Consider the following 21,016-nt stretch of genomic DNA (forward strand, 5'->3'; position numbering starts at 1 on the left):
CAGCAGGTCTAACAGCATCTGTGGAGAGAAAAACAGAGTTAATGTTTCAAGTCCATATGACTCTTCTTCAGAGCCAAAGAGAAGAAAAAATGTAAGGAAATTAATACTGTTTAAGGGGGCTGGAGTAGGTGACGCTGGATAGAAGGTCAGTGAAAGGCGGAGGCAAAGGAGAGATTGCCAGAGATGTCATGGGCAAAAGGACAAAGGGGTATGAATGATAGTGTGCAAATTCAGAAGTTGTCAATGATACAATGACCCCCCCCCCAGAGGGTGGGCTGTTGAGGTCCCATCAAAAAGACCCTGAGCAATTGGCAAGTTAATGAAAATGCCCACTTTTACGTTTAGTCTCGTAAAAACCCTTGAAAAGGTTTCATCTTATTGAGTGTAACTGCAGTTTTAAATGCTAACTTCAGAATGACTGCAAAACACCCTCACAGGCCCTGAAGAGCTAATTTTATATTTGTCACATTTTCTCATCGACAAATTTCATGTTTTTAAAATAATTAAAATTTGTTTATATCGATATTTTGGCTGCTTTCTAAATCCAATCAGTTTTTTTGCGATATGGAATTTTAAATTAAAGGTAAAGAAGAGTTTTTAACTTCCTGGTTTGTTGTCTGAGAATGCCGTGCCTCAATGTGATAGCCCTGCTTGCTGTTATCACCGCTGCTGTGCACCTGGAAATCCCCCTGACTTGGCGCTAGATTTTAAGCTTGTTGGGAAAGGAGAAATCCATGCCAGAGATTGCTAGATCGTTGTGGGCATCTTTTCTCAAGGTTGGCGGTGAGCCCTGTTACTTAACCACTGACGTCAAAACCTGTGCCAGTGTTTTTTATATTATGTGACAAATAATCTCGTCCGTGTTTATATTTGTGTGAGGTAATGTTTAGTTTTGTGAAAATAAGCTAATTAAAATGCTGGTCTTCAGAGATTGCCAGAACACCTAAAATAAAATAGCAGTTCAGAAAGTTAGCCATTTTTGTTTAAGATAATAGCTGGAGCCCTAAAACAGCAGGTCGGCTTACTTAGCTGGAGAACTGGAGATGTGATATCTACAGTGCTTGCAAAGAAGTGCAGCCCAGAGAGGCTTTGTTTTCGGAGTTGGAGCTCAATTAGTTTAAAAGCATTCAGTGAACTCTGAAAGGCGCTGTCATCATGGAGATGAGTGGACCTTAAGAAGGCCTCTGGTTTGAAATTATCTGAGTGTTCTGCAGCAGGGGAAGAGGCTCCATACCTAAAAGATGCCGCTGGTAGGCTTCAGGCAGTTACGGCTCAGAAGAAGTACTGGGAACTGTTCAGCGCAGCTGAGGGTTGCATTTTGTGAATCCTGTGGGACGCAGTTCTTGGAGAAGGGATTGAACCATCGGGAAGTGAGCAGTTGGAGCAGCTTTTGAAGGAATTCAGGGGCTAAATCTTCGAGAGTGAAGATTTGAAATCCCCCCTGAGGGAAACAGTTAGTGAGATTTTGTGACTCACATTGGTCACTGATGTCTGGGTGGGAAATCCATGGGATCTGTCTTGGTTGCATATGTCATCTAATGTGCAGTGTGGTGTGTTTGACCACAGTTTACCTGTTAATTCATACTTACCTTGTTAATTCTGAATGTTGGAGTATAAGATAAATAGTGGATTGTTTTATTTTTCTGACTTTGGTAAAGTTTATTTTGATTGTTTAAAACCGTGGAATCTGTAGCTTTATTCTGAGTGGGTAACTGGGATTTTAAACTTTGTCTGCTTTAAACAAAAAGTTAAAGGTCCCTAACTGGATTGCAACAATTAGAACAAAAGATGTTATATAAATTGAAGCTATTGGGAATACTCATGAAAGGTCCACCCTTCTGTGTTCTAATAATGAGCCAAATTGGCTGGTTAATCATCAACATTATCCTGAAGCACTGCAGAGACCTTAACTCAGATGTCTGGCTATCAAATCTATTGGTCCATTGACTTTGTTTCAAATTTCCATTGCCAGATGTGTCACTTTGGAGAGACCCAACTCATGAGCTGCTTTAATGTTCTCCTCCAACCCATAAAGAGGATAGCTTCCAGTTAGTCATTGGACAGCTGACTAACATGGATTTGCACCCTTGCCATGAAGAATTCCGGTACCAGGCAGTAAGCATGGATGGTATGGTGAGCAGCACAACTCAGAAATGGCCATCATTTTTTCTGAGCACACCATTAAAGTACACCATACTTCATCAACAGCTGGTTCCATCAGTTGGAGATGCAGAATTTCAGCAGTAGTTGCTTGCCTCTCTGCACCAAATGCTGTATATATCTAGCTCTAGATAACATCCTCTGGCATTTGTCTTCCAGTTTATTTCCTCATTAACTTTGATGCTCTACTGTCTTAAGTTGACGAGGAAGGATTTCTCCAGCTTTCTTGATGCTCTGGATGCCCAAATCAATGCTTTGTAAGCCTGACACTGATGAATGCATGTTATGAAGCTAGCTAGCCACACACACCCACCCACACACCACCACCACACACACACACACACACACACACACACACACACACACACACACACACACACACACACACACACACACACACACCCCCCCCCCAAAAAAAAATCAATCCCATTACAGACTAATCAGTGCCCGACTAGACAGGGTGCCTTAATCCATGCTTCTGTATGCATTATTTTTGTCCCAAAACCACCTCCACGTGTCCTGGATCTCTTCCATTGAATGTTTGAGTTCTAAATCACAACAGAGAACTGTTAACATGTTATGTTTGCCACAAGCTTTACAAGCAATGTTAAGGTTCACTGGAGCTTTACACAATCTTGTACAAAGCCAAACCTGTCTGCACATTCCTCTCAAGGGCAGAATGTAACCTGTTATTTTCTGACGCAGCCTATAGACCTCCAAAGGATTTGTATGCTTCAGCAGCCCAAAGAACCATCTTGCTAGCCACTGAAACTTGCAAAGTTCCTCAGTAGTTTTGGTCACTGTATTTTCAACTTATGAATGTAGCAATCATTTTGTATATTCAAGGGCTCACGAGCAAGAAATGAGGTGACTAACTAGTTAGTTTTTTTTTTGCATTCATAACGAAGTATGTTGAATGATACTAGAACTCCTGAAGTAATGCTTTGACTCTTTTACACTTGGCTGCATCTCAGTTTGAACACTTGAGCAAAAAGGTGGCGCCTTCAACAGTGCAACACTTCCAAAATACGGAAAGTTTCATCCAAATTCATTTGGCCCAGTCCTGGAACTGGTTTGTGACTCAGGAAATAGTGCGACCAACTAAGCCCAGCTGAAACTATAATGATACCCTATGGAACACCTTGGAATATGCCCCTCTATAACAATCTTAATTACTCGCCTTAGAAGGGAGCTGCAAGTCGAGTTGGTTGTTCTTTAATACTTTTTAAGCAAAGTACCTTTTCACAGGTGCTCTCCACCCCTTAACTGTTGCTACTCTTCCTCCCATCTTCTCACCTTGTGCTACCATTCAAGGAGTTGCTCAACTACAGGGGAATTGCTCAAATGGATTACCTGAGTTATGGAATTGGCAAAAGCCTAGGAACAGAAAAGTGTGTGCTGAGGCTGGGGTGGAAATAACAAATGAAAAACACAATATTAGCTGCAGCATTAAAAACAAAACCTATTTGAAAACCCTCATGAGCACTTTAATCACAGAAAATGGTTCAGTTTCAAGGAATGAGGACGTTCTGGAAGAATTTGTGTTTTAAAAGCCACTCCCTGAAAGGGTTAATGCAGGACTTTGCTATTCCTGGAAAAGCATCCTTTTACAAGAAGGGGTAATTAAGCAGTTGGAAAAAAAGGCTGGAAGTCTTTTGACCCTAGTGGACTGCGTACAGATGGTCTTTATGGCTCTGAAAAAAATGTCTGGAAGACTTAAAAGTGGGTTTTGGTTTTGAGAAGAGAAGGACCAACTGCTTGAGAAGGAAGACAGCAGCCTCTTGCAGTCCACAGCTGGAAGTGAATATATGCTGCTCCTAAGATGCTATACATGCTGGAATGCTTGCGCATTCCTTGAGCCCGCCTTGAAAAGCAATGCCAGAGTCATTGAGAAACATCTGAGAAACCAACCACATGACCTAGACACCACCTCAAGAACTCCTCCAGTTATCCTTTGCCTTTGAACCATTGGCTTTTAACCTTGGGCAGAATTCCTCTATTTCTATTTTTATTTCATTGATGTGTGTGTGTGGTGTGGCGTGTGTGTGAGACACAGACTTGAGCTGTCTCAAAAGAGTCATTATAATTCCATACTGTATGTTGATAAGCTTTGCCTTTCTATTTGACAAGACTGGTTTTATAATAAACTAATAGGTTTGTTTATTGAAAGAAGCCTGGTTAAAGTCTCTTTTATTCTGGGTAACAGTAATGAAGGTAAATAATTGGCCATTTGGCCATTTAAACTAATGTTGCAACCTGTGGAGCAGTGGAGCTAGATCAACTGTGCACTCACATCCTGGTCATAAAACAAATATTTTTAGTAGTGTTTCATGTTTTGTGCTTTAAGGTACCAGCAATTCTTTTTTGTTTTTTCCACATGTATGAACACATCAATAATGGTTTCTTGGGAAAAAACCTCAGCGCAATGATGTATAGTATGTAAATAGATTTCCTTTGCATAAATTACTCAGTTTTGCGGCTTCAAATCTTTTAGCAACCTAGGTTGTAAATTGACAGACTTTAAATACAAGGTAGATAGTTGTGACAATTCTTGCACATCTGTTGATTAAGTTTACATTTGAAGTGCCTCAGTCAGCAGCAGATATGAAAAACAAATGTTACAGATGGGGGCACAGGGGTGGGTCAGTTCAAGTAGCACTGTTTCCATCTTACCACCTGTCTGTAAACAGAAGGTGTTTTGAGTTGGTTTATTAGAGACTAAGTGGTGGCATATTTTTACCAGCCCCTTGATTTTTGTGTGATTTAGTTTTACTAACAATCCACAGCAAGCTCGAGTTAGGATTAACTCAGAAGGTTAGTTTATTTCACACATTCAAAATCCTTTCTTTATATTCATTCATGGGATGTAGGCATCGCTGGCTAGGCCAGCGTTTATTGTTCATCCCTAATTTCCCTTGAGAAAGTGCTCATGAGCTGCTGCCTTGAACTGATGCAGTATATATGGTGTAGGTACACCCACAGTGCTGTTAGGGAGTTCCAGGATTTTGATCCTGTGACAGTGAAGGAACAGCAATATATTTCCAAGTCAGGATGGTGAGTGGCTTGGAGAGGAACTTACAAGTGGTCGTGTTCCCATGTGTCTGCTGCACTTGTCCTTCTAGGTGATAATGGTTGTGGGTTTGGAAGGCCGTGTCTAAGGAGCTTTTGCAGTGCATCTTGTAGATATGATGCACAGTGGTAGCAGTGCGTTCTGGCGGAGGGACTGAATGTTTGGGATGAGGTGCCAATTAAGTGCGCTGCTTTGTCCTGGATGGTGTTGAGCTTCTTGTGTTGTTGGAGTGACACTCATCTAGGCAAGTGGAGAGAATTCCATCACACTCCTGACTTGTGCCTTGTAGATGGTGATCAGGCTTTGGAGAGTCGGGAGGAGAATTCCTCGTCACAGGATTCCTAGCTTCTAACCTGCTCTTGTAACCACTGAATTTTATCAATCCCTCAATTTTTGTGATCTAATTTTACTAACAATCCACAGCAAACTCGAGTTAAGATTAACTGAGAAGGTTAGTTTATTTCACACATTCAAAATCCTTTCTTTATATTCATTCATGGGATGGTAATCCCCAGGATGATGTTGGTGTGGGATTCAGTGATGGTAATGCAATTGAATATCAAGGAGCGATGGTTAGATTCTCTTGTTGGAGATGACCTTTGCCCGGCACTTGTGTGGTGCAAATGTTTCTTGCCACTTGACAGTCCAAGCCTGAATGTTGTCCAGGTTTTGCTGTATTTGGACACGGACTGCTTCAGTATCTGAGGATCGTGAATGGTGCTGAACATTGTGCGATCATCAGCAGGCATCCTCACTTCTGACCTTATGAAGGAAGGTCATTGATGAAGGAGCTGAAGGTGGCTGGGCCAAGGACACTACCCTGAGGAACCCCTACAATGATGTCCTGGAGCTGAGATGATTGACCTCCAACAACCACAACCATCTTCCTTTGTGCTAGGTATGGCTCCAACCAGTGGAGAGCTTTCCCCCTGATTCACATTGATTCCAGTTTTGCTGGGGCTCCTTGATGCCACACGCAGTTAAATGTGGCCTTGATGTCAAGGGCAGGAACACACTCTTCGCCTCTGGAGTTGAGCTCTTTTGTCCATGTTTGAACCCAGGCTGTGATGAGGTCAGGATCTGAGTAGCGCTCAGTTTGGATTCTGCCAGGGTCAGTGGGCAGGTTATTGCTAAACAAGTGTTGCTTGATAGCACTGTTTATGACTCCTTCCATCACTTTCCTGATGATTGAAAGTAAACTGATCAGGTGGTAATTGGCCAGGTTGGGTTTTTCCTGCTTTTTGTGCAGGATATACCTGATGTCAAGAAAGTATAATAATTCTTATAATATTGTTGTGATTTATTGTAAAAGTAGATTAATAGTGGGATTTGGATAGTTTCTGTGTGTGTGATTTAATTATATTTTCTAACCAAGCAGACTGCAAGTTAAGTATCAAAAGAGGTAAGGTGTAGAAGTGTCTTTAATATGTTAATGAGTAAACATGGTTGGGGTCTTAGTATGTAAGGTGTAAAGGGAATTTGAGGTTTAGATAGATGAAAGGGGGATTTGATTTTCAAAGGGATTTGTCTGTTTACAAATAGCCAGACAAGCAAGCTGAATATGTTTATTTTTCTCAAGGGTTATTGACAATATAGTGACAACATGAAAGATTTATATTATGAGAAAGGTAAAGTTCCAAAGACATGTGGAAACAATGGAATTTACATTAAAAAGAGAGAAACATGTATAAAGCAGAATGAGGTTATGTGTCAGGGAAGGCATTGTAAGATCTACCGGACGTGCGAAAAGCCTCCAGCATCCGTTACACCTGCAGTCTACGGAAACTGAAGCTGGGAAAAACCACTTTAAGTTCTGCTGTCCAGGGTATTGCGTTAACTTGCTGGAATCTATTTAAAATCTATTTTTACTGTTGCCTTAACGGAGGTACAACTGGAAGTCAGATTAATTAGGGGTTTTAGGGGTTATTATAGTAGTAATTTGTAGACCTATGTATGTGCTTGAAATATTTTTGTTAATGTTCAGTTTTTATTAAGAAACTAAATTAAAGCCTTGGTGGACTTATCACTTCTGAATTCAGGGAACACAACTCAAAATAAATACAAATTGCAAAACAGTTGTGATAGAGTGATCAGGTTTCGCTCGTGGATTTGATCTGCCTGGCAACACATCATCTGCGGCATTATAACAATCTGCAAATGTTTAAACTGAAGCTGAAATAAAACTTGTCTCTCGCGTCAGTTGGAACAGATGTTGGACCATTGAGGGTAGCAACATTAACTAATGATGACCGTCCTGAAATGTAAATAATGGCAAATGTAGAAAATTTAAAAGCATTTCAAGCTATAACAGAGAGTGCATGCTTTGGTTTAAAAAGTGCAAATATGAATTGCACAGCAATCAATTTGATTTTATTTCTTCAAAATTAAAACATTCCTAAGTTTCTAGCACTATAGCAGCGGCGCATCACTATTCTATTGACCTTTTAATTGGTTTATAATATTTCATACATATACTTGTGATTTTCTGATAATGGTAGAATAGTGGTTGATAATGGATTAGCAATCCAAGGGCTGGACTATTAATCTGGAACTGCAAGTTCAAATTGTACCATGCAGTTGGTACATGCGTTCAAATATAACGTAACTACTAAGTTGTCATTTAAACACCCAGCTCTTCCACTAATATCCTTTAGGGAAGGAAGCCTGCGTCCTTACCTCGTCTGGTTTATTGCGATTTCAGAACCACAGCAGTGTGGTTGTCTCTTAACTGCCCTCTGAATTGGCCTAGCAAGTCACTGTTATATTTAAATTACTATGAAAAGCTGTAATCCACATGAGCTACAGCATTGTAAGAAGGTGGTTCACCACCACCACCTTTTCAAAGCCAATTGGGGATAGGCCGCAAAGTCCACATTCCACAAATGAAGGAAATAAAATTATGAAAAACTGCTGAAATTTTCACTTTGTCAACAGATTTATCCAATGGTCTATGAACGGGAAGCTATTGAGATGAGCAATAATTAAAATATCATCAACTTTCTTATTAAAAGTCAACAGGCCCGTTTCCTCACTAATGAAACACTTTTTAAAAATTGCTGTTTTAATTGTGAAGAGTTTTCTGCTTTGCAATTACTCAAAGGATTCCAGTTCCTTTTCAGAGGTATTTAAGTTTTGGGAAGAGGAGAGATTTTACAGTAACTCATGTTCTAATTGTCCTGGTTTTTCCCGTTACGTTTTAGTCTTATGGTTGGCCTTGTAGTTAAAACAAAAGCTTTGGGCCCTTGGTAAGGAGTATTGACATTCAAAACCTAGTTTTTTTTTTTAAAAAAAGGCACATTGCCTTCACATTCCCCTTATAGTGAGGTTGCCAGTGTTAGTTGGATAGAGAAATTTACTGGGTACTTCAGGAAGGCATCTAGATGCTTAAATGGGCGGTATTTATAAGAATCTGCACAAACTCGAGAATGGTGCCTTTTCAATTGAGTAGTGATGTTGTGGAGGCCAAAGGCTAATATTGATGCAGATGGTGCCATGAGCTGTACCATTTTAAGTAATTTTTCAGTAACTTTAGAAGCTATAATTCATTTTTATTAAGCCACATAAAGGGCTAAAAAACATACCTTAAAATTCTGCCTTAATTGGTTAAGTGAAAAGGTATACTTGTATTTCAGTAAGCTTTAATTACCACAGTATGTCTTTTGCAGACTAATCAAAGAACATGGGTGTCTGGATTTTTTTTTACTTATGTGCTTTGCTGTTCATTTTGCAGCTGCACATTAGCTGCAGTATGTTTTCCCTGTCTTTTTATTCATACATGGGTTGTGGGCATTAATGGCTAGACCCATCCCTAATTGCCCTTGTGAAGGTGGTGGGGAGCTGCCACCTTGAACTGCTGCAGCCCATGTGGTGTAGGTACACCTACAGTGCTGTTCCAGGATTTTGACCCAGCAGCAATGAAGGAACAGCGATACATTTCCAAGTCACGATGGTGTGTGGCTTGGAGGGGAACTTGCAGGTGGTGGTGTTCCCATGCACCTGCTGCCCTTGTTCCTCTAGGCGATTGAGCTAGTGGGTTTGGGAGGTGCTATCGAGGAAGCATTGGTGAGTTGCTGCAGTGCATCTTGTAGATGGTATACTGTGCATCAGTGGTGAAGGGAGTGAAAATCCAAGGTGCTAGATGGGGTGCCAGCCAAGCAGGCTGCTTTGGATAGTGTTGAGCCTCTTGTAGCAAGAAGTTAAATATACTGGCATTTGGGCATTTTAATGTGCTTTTCATATGGTTGATTTGGATGAAGATCCTTCATCCCATTTTATCTTGCTCTTTCAGCATATTAACACTGCCTTATTCACATTGAGCTATCAATCTGTTCTCAAGTGCTAAGGAACGCAAGCTCCAACAACTCATCGACACCGACACCAACACCCATCTAGGACCCTCCACCCCTGCCTGTCCCTCTGTCCCCACCCCATCTTCCAATCCCAGCCCTGGCCATGTATTCACTATACCGCCTGACCTTCCCCTCTCCGACGCTGAACGTTCAGTGCTCAGCAAAGGACGTAGTTTCATACCCTTACGCCCTCATCTCAGTGAATTTCAGGCTCGGCACGATGCTGAACTCTTCTTCCGCCGTCTTCGTCTCTGTGCTCACTTCTTTGGGCAGGAGTCCTCTCCCCAGTCAAAGGATCCTTTTACCCACCTCCAATATTCTCCATCCACCTGGACCCCTCCCCCTGGATTCTTACCTTCTCTTGATCTTTTCATTGAGAACTGTTGGAGTGACATTAGTCGTCTCAATTTCTCTGCTCCTCTCACCCATTCTAATCTGTCTCTCTCTAAACTTACTGCACTCCATTCTCTCAGGTCCAACCCTGACATTGTTATCAAACCCGCTGACAAGGGTGGTGCTGTTGTTATCTGGCGCACTGACCTCTACCTCGCGGAGGCTGAGCGTCAACTCGCAGACACTTCCTCCTACCTCTCCCTGGACCATGACCCCACCACTGAACATCAAGTCATTGTTTCCAGGACTGTCACTGACCTCATCTCCTCTGGAGATCTTCCTCCCAAAGCTTCCAACCTGATAGTTGCCCAACCTTGGATGGCCCGCTTCTATCTCCTACCCAAAATCCACAAACAGAACTGTCCCGGTAGACCGATCATGTCAGCCTGCTCCTGCCCCACGGAACTCATTTCTCGTTATCTTGACTCCCTTCTCTCTCCCCTTGTCCAGTCCCTTCCCACCTACATCCGTGATTCCTCTGACACCTTACGTCACATCAACAATTTCCAGTTCCCTGGCCCCAACTGCTTCCTCTTCACCATGGACGTCCAATCCCTCTACACCTCCATCCCCTACCAGGATGGTCTGAGGACCCTTAGCTTCTTCCTTGAACAGAGGCCCGAACAATCTCCATCCAACACTACTCTCCTCCGTCTGACTGAACTTGTTCTCACACTGAACAATTTCTCCTTTAACTCCTCTCACTTCCTCCAAATAAAAGGTGTGGCTATGGGTACCCGCATGGGCCCCAGCTATGCCTGTCTCTTTATGGGGTATGTGGAACATTCCTTGTTCCAGTCCTACTCCAGCCCCCTCCCACAACTCTTTCTCCGGTACGTCGATGATTACTTCGGTGCTGCTTCATGCTCTCGCTGGGACTTGGAAAAATTTATTAATTTTGCTTCCAATCTCCACCCCTCCATCATTTTCACATGGTCCATCTCTGACACTTCCCTTCCCTTCCTTGACCTCTCTGTCTCAATCTCTGGTGATAGACTGTCCACCAATATCCATTACAAGCCTACAGACTCCCACAGCTACCTCGACTACAACTCCTCACACCTCGCTTCCTGTAAGGACTCCATCCCATTCTCTCAGTTCCTTTGCCTCCGTCGCATCTGTTCTGATGATGCTACCTTCAAAAACAGTTCCTCTGACTTGTCCTCCTTCTTCCTTAACTGAGGTTTTCCACCCACGGTTGTTGACAGGGCCCTCAACCATGTCCAGCCCATCTCCTGCGCATCCACCCTCACGCCTTCTTCTCTCTCCCAGAAACATGATAGGGTCTCCCTTGTCCTCACTTATCACCCCACCAGCCTCCGCATTCAAAGGATCATCCTCCTCCATTTCCGCCAACTCCAGCATGATGCCACCACCAAACACATCTTCCCTTCACCCCCCCGGCGGCATTCCGTAGAGATTGTTCCCCCCGGGACACCCTGGTCCATTCCTCCATCACCCCCTACTCCTCAACCCCCACCTATTGCACCTCCCCATGCCCACGCAAAAGTTGCAACACCTGCCCCTTCACTTCCTCTCTCCTCACCGTCCAAGGGACCAAACACTCCTTTCAAGTGAAGTAGCATTTCACTTGCATTTCCCCCAACTTAGTCTACTGCATTCATTGCTCCCAATGCGGTCTCCTCTACATTGGAGAAACCAAACGTAAACTGGGTGACCGCTTTGCAGAACACCTGCGGTCTGTCCGCAAGAATAACCCAAACCTCCCTGTCGCTTGCCATTTTAACACTGCACCCTGCTCTCTTGCCCACATGTCTGTCCTTGGCTTGCTGCATTGTTCTACTGAAGCCCAATGCAAACTGGAGGAACTGCACCTCATCTTCCGACTAGGCATTTTACAGCCTTCCGGACTGAATATTGAATTCAACAACTTTAGATCTTGACCTCCCTCCTCCGTCCCCACCCCCTTTCTGTTTCTTCCCCCTTTCTTTTGTTTTTTCCAATAATTTATATAGATTTTTCTTTTCCCACCTATTTCCATTATTTTTAAATCTGTTATGCCCTGCTAGTCTTTCCACCCCATCCCCACTAGAGCTGTACCTTGAGTGCCCTACCATCCATTCTTAATTAGCACATTTGTTTAGATAATATCACCACCTTCAACACCTCTTTGTTCTTTTGTCTATAATATCTTTTGATTATCTGCTCCTATCACTGCTTGCTTGTCCCTACAACCACACCAACCTCCTCCGCTCCGCCCCAACTCCTCCCCCCTTAAACCAGCTTATATTTCACTCCTCTCCTTATATTCACTCAGTTCTGTGGAAGGGTCATGAGGACTCGAAACGTCAACTCTTTCCTTCTCCACTGATGCTGCCAGACCTGCTGAGTTTTTCCAGGTAATTCTGTTTTTGTTTTGGATTTCCAGCATCCGCAGTTTTTTGTTTTTAATCTGTTCCAGTTTTTGATCATCTGTGTGAACATTTACGTCCTTGAACAATTGAAGAGGTTTGGGGGGAGGAAGTTAGAGATAAATTTTTGCCTGTCTTTCTTGTCTCCTACCTCTCCCCTTTTTCCTCCTCACTTTCTCTGATAAAGCAGTTTTAAGGATTTGATACCCACATAGCCAGACTTTTAATGGGCTGTTGTATTCCATCAAGAGAACATGGAAGAAGAATAGGAAGGAATGAATTTTTATTAGTTACTTCAGTGTTTATTAATAGCCATGTGGATTGTAAATTAGCATTATAAATTTACTAGTTGTATACCTGAAATGAATGATCTTTAGCGTGGTCCACTGGTATGTTCTTAAAGGGATGAATGTTGACTAAATGTTTCCATAGTGCAGACTAATTACATTGAGTGTGTGGACAGGCAGCTCTCTTTCTGCTTTCCTTGGTCTATCTCTTGCTCAGGGCATTACAAAGGTTGGCATGCATCACAATTATGCTGGTGCATGGCCAGGGTGCTTCCAGAATCACCTGGTTCATATACTGTTTAATGCTTTAGTTCGCCACAGATTTTTAAGCATGGATACATGGAAAGCATTGAACTGACAAGTGAAATAACATAGAGATTACTAAGATAATTAAAGTGAAAGAAATGCTAAAATGGTAAGTTGATAGAATTTCTGTACGCTTTGCTGAACGTTTCTGTTGAAGTGCAGCCTCATCTGTAAGGGAATGATTTTGTTATATATTCAATTTTCTGAGTGCAGCATAAACCTGCAAAACTCTCAGCACTAATTACTGGGAATTTCTTAAGTCTATTATGATGATGCTTGGACTTATGCTGGGTTGATAACGGATAAAACTGGCACATGGAGCAGTTTGTCTTGAAGTCTCCAATTCATAAAGGGTCTGACAGATCAAATTTCTATAGTCCAAGAGCAGTTTGTTATGAATGTGAGGTTTTATAAGATGGTTTTGTTTTAAGCAGTCTCTTTTAATTTAAGGCAAAATGAGGTAATGAGGGTCATGAGATCTGTTAGTTCTCCCCAGTGATAATCCTGGATAGCCTGGTTACCAAGAGGACTGGGGGCCCAGCTCGAGTGTTATTGAAATGCATGTGCTGGGTTTAACACCTGAAAACAAAGACAGAAGCCGTTTTTATTGCAGACTTCTGTCGCACGAACTTTGAATAGGAGCAGAGAAAGTGAGCCTTGGAGAAAGAGAGAGACGTCAGTGCTGTGAGTAGCAGGGAAAGGCTGTTCTATTAGTTACCAGGCAGAATGCTGGTGGCAGCTGGTCCTTTAATCGAGGAGAGGGAACTGATAGGAATTTAAGAACTCTGAAAGGTTTATAATGGACAGGGGAAGGAATGTTTAGGGTGAACTGTGCTGCCGGAGGGCGGTTTGGGATTCCTTGGAAGACTGAGGAAAAAGACCTTAGATGGCCAGTGGATGTTACGACCCAGTGAAACGGGGAAGCAAACCAATTGGAAGCTGCAAGTAACTTTGGACTGGGTTCTGCCAAGACTCTAATTCTGTGAAGAGTGTGATGTAACGTATAAATATGGCATAGGGTTATCTGTTGTGTGAGGAAATTAGCGGAGGATGTTATTTCTGTGATTAGTGTCTTAGTTGCTGATAATGTTTGTTACAGTAAAAGTCTTGAAACTTGAAATCTTGTGATTCCTTTAAGTTGGTCACTGGGAATTCAGATATCTTTTTAAAGCTGTTGGTCTCTATCGGGAACATAAGGTACATGCTGATCAATGTCCTTTTTGGTTTTAGACCACTTATTTATGTTTTTTTAAAATTCATTCACGGCATGTGGGCTTCGCTGGCTGGGCCAACATTTATTGCCCATCCCTAGTTGCCCTTGAGAAGGTGGTGGTGAGCTGCCGCCTTGAACCGCTGCAGCCCATGTGGTGTAGGTGCTGTTAGAAAGGAAGTTCCAGGGTTTTGACGTAGCGACAGTGAAGGAACGGCGATATGTTTCCAAGTCAGGATGGTGAGTGACTTGGAGGGGAACTTCCAGGTGGTGATGTTCCCACCTAGAAGGGCAAGGGCAGCAGATAGGTGGGATCCCATCTATCTGCTGCCCTTGTCCTTCTAGGTGGCCGTGGTCGTGGGTTTGGAAGGATGAGATTTCAGAATACTTGGAACTGCATGGTAAAATCGGGCAAAGTCAGCATGGTTTCATCAAGGGGAGGTCATGCCTGACAAATCTGTTAAAATTCTTTGAGGAGGTAACGAGTAGGTTAGACAAAGGAGAGCCAGTGGATGTTATCTACTTGGACTTCCAGAAGGCCTTTGACAAGGTGCCGCACAGGAGGCTGCTCAGTAAGATAAGAGCCCATGGTGTTAGGGGCAAGGTACTAGCATGGATAGAAGATTGACTGTCTGGCAGGAGGCAGAGAATGGGGATAAGGGGGTCCTTCTCAGGATGGCGGCCGGTGACTATGGAGTTCCGCAGGGGTCAGTGTTGGAACCACAACTTTTCACTTTATACATTAATGATCTAGATGAAGGAACTGAGGGCATCCTGGCTAAGTTTGCAGATGATATAAAGAAAGGTGGAGAGACAGGTGGTATTGAGGAGGTGGGGAGGCTGCAGAAGGATTTGGACAGGTTAGGAGAATGGGCAAAGAAGTGGCAGATGGAATACAACGTGGGGAAGTGTGAGGTCATGCACTTTGGTAGGAAGAATAGAGGCATGGCCTATTTTCTAAATGGGGAGAGAATTCAGAAATCTGGAGTGCAAAGGGACTTGGGAGTCCTAGTCCAGGATTCTTTTAAGGTTAACTTGCAGGTTGAGTCGGTAGTTAGGAAGGCAAATGCAATGTTGGCATTTATTTTGAGAGGACTAGAATATCAAAGCAGGGATGTGCTGCTGAGGCTTTATAAGGCTCTCGTCAGACCACGTTTAGAATATTGTGAGCAATTTTGGGCCCCGTATCTCAGGAAGGATGTGCTGGCCCTGGAGAGGGTCCAGAGGAGGTTCACGAGAATGATCCCAGGAATGAAAGGCTTAACATATTAGGAATGTTTGAGGACTCTGGGTCTATACTCGATGGAGTTTAGAAGGATGAGGGGGGATCTGATTGAAACTTACAGAATACTGCAAGGCCTGGATAGAGTGGACGTGAGGAAGATGTTTCCATTAGTAGGAGAGACTAGGATCCGAGGGCACAGCCTCAGAGTAAAGGAAAGACCTTTTAGAACAGAGATGAGGAGAAACTTCTTTACCCAGAGAGTGGTGAATCTATGAAATTCATTGCCACAGAAGGCTGTGGAGGCCAGGTCATTGAGTGTATTTAATACCGAGATAGATAGGTTCTTGATTGGTAAGGGGATCAAAGGTTATGGGGAGAAGGCGGGAGAATGGGGTTGAGAAACTTATCAGCCATGATTGAATGGTGGAGCAGACTCGATGGGCCGATTGGCCTAATTTCAGCTCCTATGTCTTTTGGTCTTATGGAGCCTTCGTGAACTCCTGCAGTCCATCTTGTAGATGGTACACACTGCTGCTACTGTGCGTCAGTGGTGGAGGGAGTGAATGTTTATGGATATAGTGCCAATCAAGTGGACTGCTTTGTCCTGGACAGTGTCCAGCTTTCTCAGTGTTGTAGGAGCTGCACTCATCCAGACAAGTCGGGAGTATCCCATCACATTCCTGACTTGTGCCTTGTAGATGGTGGACAGGCTTTGGGGAGCCGGGAGGCGAGTTACTTGTCACACGATTCCTAGCCTCTGACCTGCTCTTTTAGCAACACTATTTATATTGCTAGTCCAGTTCAGTTTCTGGTCAATGGAAACCCCCAGGATGTTGATATTGGGGGATTCAGTGATGGTAATGCAGTTGCACATCAAGGGGTGATGGTTGGATTCTCTCTTGTTGGAGATGGTCTTTGCCTGACAATTCTGTGGCACGAATGTTACTTGCCACTTGTCAGCCCAAGCCTGGATATTGTTCAGGTCTTGCTGCATTTGGACATGGACTGCTTCAGTATCTGAGGAGTCACAAATGGTGCTGAACATTGTGCAATCATCAGCGAACATCCCCACTTCTGATCTTATGATGGAAGGAAGGTCATTGATGAAGCAGCTGAAGATGGTTGGACCGAGGACACTACCCTGAGGAACTCCTGCAGTGATGTCCTGGAGCTGAGATGATTGACCTCCAACAACCACAACCATCTTCCTTTGTGCTAGGTATGACTCCAACCAGTGGAGAGTTTTCCCCCTGATTCCCATTGGCTTCAGTTTTGCTGGGGATCCTTGATGCCACACCCGGTCAAATGCTGCCTTGATGTCAAGGGCAGTCACTCTCACTTCACCTCAGGAGTTCAGCTGTTTAGTCCATGTTTGAACCAAGGCTGCAACGAGGTCAGGAGCTGAGTGGCCCTGGCGGAACCCAAACTGGCCATTGGTGAGCAGGTTATTGCTAAGCAAGTGCTGCTTGATAGTACTGTTGATGACCCCTTCTGTTACTGATGATGGAGAGTAGACTGATGGGACAGTAATTGGCCACGTTGCATTGGTCTTGCTTTTTGTGTAGAGTACATACCCGGGCAATTTTCCACATGTCCGGGTAGATGCCAGTGTTGTAGCTGTAATAGAACAGCTTGGCTAGGGGCGCGGCAAGTTCTGGAGCACAAGTCTTCAGTATTATTGCCGGAATATTGTCAGGGCCCACAGCCTTTGTACTATCCAGTGCCTTTAGCCGTTTCTTGATATCACGTGGAGTGAATCGAATTGGCTGGAGACTGGCACCTGTGATGCTGGGGACTTCCGGAGGAGGCCAAGATGGATCATCCACTTGGCACTTCTGGCTGAAGATTGTTGTGAACGTTTCAGCCTTTTCTTTTGCACTGCTGTGCTGGGCTCCTTCATCATTGAGGATGGGATATTCGTGGAGCCACCTCCAGTGAGTTATTTATGTAAACTAATTAACCAGAGATAAAAGCAAAAAACTGTTGGATGCTGGAAATCCAAAGCAAAAACAAAAATACCTGGAAAAACTCAGCAGGTCTGGCAGCATCTGCAGAGAGGAGCACAGTTAATGTTTAGAGTCCGAGTGACCCTTCAACAGAACTAAGTAAAAATAGAAAAGAGGTGAAATATAAGCTGGTTTAAGGCGTGGGGGGGGGGGTTGGGACAAGTAGAGCTGGATAAAGGGTCAGTGATAGGTGGAGGTAACCAAAAGATATCACAGACAAAAGGACAAAGAGGTGTTGAAGGTGGTAATATAATTAATCAGAGGATGCTTTGTGCAACAGTATAAACCAATTTCTTTGTCCAGTAGATGGCGTCTTTGGAAAGTGGAGAGAATTCCTGGAAGTGTCATTATTTAGAAAAGGGAAGGGGAAATTTGCAGTTACCATTTTAATTATTAGTTGGATAAGCTAATCCTCAATGAACATCTGGAGAGAAATTAAGTTTTGTTTTCCTTTCTTTCTCTGAGGCGAATAAAGCAGTCTGCAACTGTGAATTTGAGAGGTTGGGAACGCTAGCACAGATCAGTTCTTTGGATACTGATTTGTTTGATGAAGCTAGGCCTGTCTCCAAAGGATTAAATGTGTAATTGAATTTTGACAGACACATGAAATAGATTGAAATTAATTTAAAATTGTCTTCTGTTCAGTAACATATTTCATAAAATAAACAAGATTTACAATTGGCATCAACTCATGAGCAATTTACTAGTCTGTGTTCCAGAAGATGGGATGAAATAGGTGTGGGTAGCTATGAAATCAGCCTAGTGCACATGAGGTCTTGTAATATCCCGTCGGGTCATAATGTCTCATAACTTGATATTGGGTAGTAAATATAGACTTTGAGTCTGCTTGCAGAAGTGTCTAGTGGCATTAAACCTGAGACACTTACCTTCTGCATATCTGAAATTTGTAACAGTAACCAGACTCTTAAGGCCCTCTAGAGTGGCTAAAAATACTAAAGAACCAGTCCAAAATGAGGTGTATGTAGTATTGTGGATGATGATTATGTCACCGACATTGCTGTAAATGTGTAGATTTTTTAAACAAGCAATCTCTTACTCCATTTCCCTCACCTTCCGAAACTTTGTCTTCGCTGGGAATTACTAAAGGAATTGATAATGTCTACTTATAGCCCGCTGCAATACAAGTAAAGTACAAGTTCACTGTCTTGAATGTTGAACTGGTGGGAAACTAATTCCCATTATTTGCTTTGAGCTTATAGAGCCCTAAGGTGAAAGTTGGATAGTTGTCATCATGTCCTTTTTGAACACTTGTGCTATCACTTGTCTTTACTCTCTTAGGGGGCTGGTCAGCCCACAGTATAGTTCCGTATTTTCCCTTTTAATATTGCGTCCTGCTTGTTTGGCATCCCATTTACCACCTTAAACGTTCAATCCCTCCACCACCACAGCGGTGTATGCCATGTACATGTTGCACTGCAGTAACTCACCAAGGCTCCTTCGACAGCACATTCCAAACCTCTACCATCTAGAAGGACAAGAGCAGCCATTGTATAGGAACAATGCCACCTGCAAGTTCTCCTCCAAGTCACACATCATCCTGACTTGGAAGTATATCGCCATTCCTTTACTGTCACCAGGTCAAAATCCTGGGACTCCCGAACAGCACTGTGGGTGTACCTACACCACATGGACTGAAGTGGGTCAAGAAGGTGTCTCACCGCCAACTCTCAATGGCAGTAAATGTTGGCCAAGCCAGTGATGCCCACATCCTGTGAAAGAATAAGTAAAAAATATATATATTTATTATTTGTTCTTGGAGCTTTTGCTGTTCATCACTTTCTTTCCAGGTCATGACAGAGTTATTTTGAAATGAGAATTTTTTTGTCTTCCTGTTCAGCAGAGGTTTCTGGTGGGAGAAGATCCCCTGACTTTTTGCCAGGAATCTACAACAGGGGCACAATATTTTTATATGACATATAGTTCACTTACAAGCATTTGTTCACATCAAGGATAGTAGAATTTTGAAAAAAAAACCTTAAAAAGCAGCGAATGCTAAATCAATTAAAACTTTCGGGACTGAGATAAATAGATGTTTGTATGGTAAGATATCAAGGGATCTGAATCGGACAGGTAAATGGTGTTGAAGTATAGATCAGCTATAATTTGATTGAATAATGGAGCAGGTTCAAGGGGCTGAATGGTGCATTGAATTTCCTATGAACATAGAAACAGGAAAGTTCAAAGCTGGAAACACATGGAATATTGCGTGCAATTCTGGTCACCACATTACCAGAACGATATGGAGGTGTTGGAGAGGGTGCAGAGGATAAATAGATGTTTTTTTGGTAAGATATCAAGGCATCTGAATCAAAGACAGGTAAATGGTCTTGAAATATAGATCAGCTATAATTTGATTGAATAATGGAGCAGGTTCAAGGGGCTGAATGGTGCATTGAATTTCCTATGAACATAGAAACAGGAAAGTTCAAAGCTGGAAATACTCAACAGATCCGGCAGCATCTTTGTAGAGAAACAGTGTTAACGTTTCAGGCTGATGACCTTTCATCAGCACAAGTTGCAAAATTTTCTTCTGTAAATAGAAAACCATTTAGACTAAATTCACCCTAATTACCTTGGAAAAGTTAAAAAGAATACGGAATTAATCATGAGATATGGAAGGTTGATGTAAAAATTGCCAACATGACGGTGAATTCCAAGCTTGACACAGGTGCACAAACAAATGTCATTCCCATCAGCCTGTATTGTAAAATAAGCAAAGAAAAACAGCTAACTAAAACAAAAGTGAAGCTGTCTACTTATACAGGTGAAAAATTGCAGTAGAAGGCAAATCCACACTTGCTGAATGACAAAAAACAGTCTTAAGCATTTCCATTCATAGTAATGAAAATTGATGCAAAACCCATTCTTGGAGTCAAAGCTTGTAAAAATCTGAAGCTAATCAAGAGAATAATGACTGTCACCACTGATGACATCCTGAGCGAGCATAAAGATGTGTTCCAGGGGATTAGTTGCCTAAAAGGAGAACATACCATCAAGATTGATGAAACTGTGACACCCAAAATAGACCCATCCAGGAAAATACCAGTAATGCTGAGAGACCGCTTGAAAGCAGAGTTGGACAGAATGGAGAAACTTCACATCAAGAAAATTGAAGGGCCGACAAAGTGGGTTAATCCAATTGTAATTGTAGAAAAACCAGATGGGAATCTGCGAGCCTGGTCTGGATCCCAGACACCTAAACCAGGCAGCACAAAGGGAGCATTACCAGCTGCCCACAGTAGAAGAGATCATGTGTAAGCTAGCTGTTGCTAAATGTTACTCAGTCTTGGATGTGGGTTCAGGCTTCTGGCAGGTCAAGCTGGATGAACGCAGCTCCTGTCTCTGCACCTTCAACACACTATACGGACGACATAGGTTTTTACACTTACCTTTTGGTATTAATACAGCTCCGGAGGTGTTTCACAGAACAGTGAAGCAGCTGTTTGAAGGGTTAGAGGGTGTGGAAACCTATATAGATGATGTGCTGGTCTGGGGAGCTTCACAAGAAGAACATGACCACAGACTGAGGCAGGTGCGGCCAGAGCGGGAAAGGAACATCAAGTTGAAGGAAAAGTGCAAAATAGGTCTTCATAAAATTAAATACTTGGGACATATGC

At 42.8% G+C, this 21,016-nt stretch overlaps 1 protein-coding gene across 1 annotated transcript in view; it reads left to right on the top strand.

Moving 5' to 3' along the window:
* LOC121282936 (very-long-chain 3-oxoacyl-CoA reductase-B-like) overlaps positions 1-21,016 on the top strand; it is a 180,742-nt gene that overhangs the window by 110,893 nt on the left and 48,833 nt on the right. The gene's annotated exons all lie outside the window — the stretch shown is intronic.

This window comes from Carcharodon carcharias, chromosome 10, assembly GCF_017639515.1.
Source record: "Carcharodon carcharias isolate sCarCar2 chromosome 10, sCarCar2.pri, whole genome shotgun sequence".
NCBI lineage: Eukaryota > Metazoa > Chordata > Chondrichthyes > Lamniformes > Lamnidae > Carcharodon > Carcharodon carcharias.